The sequence below is a fragment of the Athene cunicularia genome, unplaced genomic scaffold, assembly GCF_003259725.1.
Source record: "Athene cunicularia isolate RWA unplaced genomic scaffold, athCun1 SCF_12, whole genome shotgun sequence".
Lineage (NCBI taxonomy): Eukaryota > Metazoa > Chordata > Aves > Strigiformes > Strigidae > Athene > Athene cunicularia.
The window spans coordinates 30082-31233 of NW_020799178.1; the positions used below are offsets into that span (position 1 = coordinate 30082).

At 57.1% G+C, this 1152-nt stretch overlaps 1 long non-coding RNA gene across 1 annotated transcript in view; it reads right to left on the reverse strand.

The window, feature by feature from the left end:
- Positions 1-420: 420 nt before the first annotated feature.
- Positions 421-1152, reverse strand: part of LOC113490530 — a 14038-nt gene continuing 13306 nt past the window's right edge. The window contains exon 3 of the long non-coding RNA XR_003400248.1: positions 421-1024. This is a non-coding gene — a long non-coding RNA (uncharacterized LOC113490530). The remainder of the gene's footprint in view (positions 1025-1152) is intronic.

Genomic DNA, 1152 nt, shown 5'->3' on the forward strand with positions numbered 1-1152 from the left:
AGAAAAAGAGGGACAGCGAGATATAGAATAAGGGGGACGGGCATCAATGACCAAGGTAAACGGATACAGAATGCTAGGGGAGGAGGGAGAGAGAGCAACTCGGGGACATGGAGCGGCATGGACAGGCACAGAGAGGAACAAAATGCCAGGGAACAGGCCAGAGCAGTTGTGGGCAAGAGACCAATGCTGATCAGGACCAAGAACTGGCAAAGGAAAAAAAACAGCGCTAGGCTACAGGGGAGAGATGGGGGACAAAAAAAAGGAAGGAGAGGGAGAGAAACAAAGGCATCTAGAGGGAAAGAAAAAGGGAGAACTAGAAGAAGACACAACAAGAGGGAGTGGGAGCACGAGAGAAGAGCAGAGGTAAAGGGAAGGGGAAAAAAAAAAAATAAAATCACAGCAGCATGGGACAGAGACGGGGCCAGGGAAGAGCCCAAAATGCACAAGAGGGGCAACACGGCCCTGAGGGTCCGCGACTCACGGCGGCCGTCGCTCTCAGTGCTGCCAGGAAAACTTGCCACTTCAGACCCTTCTTTCTCCTTCTCTCCCCCCTTCCTCTTCCGTAGCTCCAGCCCTCCCCCTCAAAGAATACGCGGGGGTCTCTCAGCTCTCACAAGATGCAGCTCCCTGTTCACGCAGCCTCGCTCGCTTGTGCACTGCGCGGCCGGACCGCGCCTGGGGTGACGCACACAGACCCTGGGGCATGTTGGTGCTCTGGCCCGCTGTGGCCTCTGACGACGGATTCTTCCTCACCCAGAGAGGCAGGCGCTCTCTCCCTGCAGTGCGAGGTGGGTGCTGCCCAGATGGCCTTCATTTTCTTCTTCATCCCCTTTCTCAGGCCTCTCCAGCTTCAGCTGTGGCAGCTCCTGTCCATACCCAGGGAACATCCCAGGGCCCTGTCCCTTTTCACCTCTATGCATGAGGAGCACAAGGCCAGGCAGAGACACCCCACACAGTGCTGAGGTGGGTCCAGTCAGCAGCATCCCCAGGGAAGGAACAGGCAAGTGCAGCCTCAGCGTGGCCTCTGGGAAAAGGAAAAATGAAGTGACTACCATTACTACCATAGATCGCCCCTGGCCAGAGCCCTCCCTCCACAGGGACTCCTGCAGATGCCCCAAGGGCCAGCTTGCCGCCATCCCCACAGGGCAATGG